A 286-nucleotide genomic window follows, 5' to 3' on the forward strand; every position below is an offset into this window, starting at 1 on the left:
GAGACCTCCACTCTTAAGAGTTCCCCTACCAGGATCGAGTGTCGTTAGGCTTCCTCTCGTTTAAGAGAGTCATCCTGCTGAAGCCTCCACTCTCCGGAGCACCGCTTAGGCAGAAATATGGGTTCGTAGGCTCTTCCCTTTTTGAGCCTCACTAAGTGCCTCTGGCGTTGAGTGTAGCTAGGTCCCCTCTCAGAGGCAGTTAGTGAGGCTCAAAAAAGAAAAGAGCCTACAAACTCATATTACTGCCAAAGACGGAGTTCTAAAGAGCGGAGGCTTCAGCAGGATG

Source organism: Sinocyclocheilus rhinocerous, unplaced genomic scaffold (assembly GCF_001515625.1).
Source record: "Sinocyclocheilus rhinocerous isolate Xijiao unplaced genomic scaffold, SAMN03320098_v1.1 scaffold2892, whole genome shotgun sequence".
Classification (NCBI taxonomy): domain Eukaryota; kingdom Metazoa; phylum Chordata; class Actinopteri; order Cypriniformes; family Cyprinidae; genus Sinocyclocheilus; species Sinocyclocheilus rhinocerous.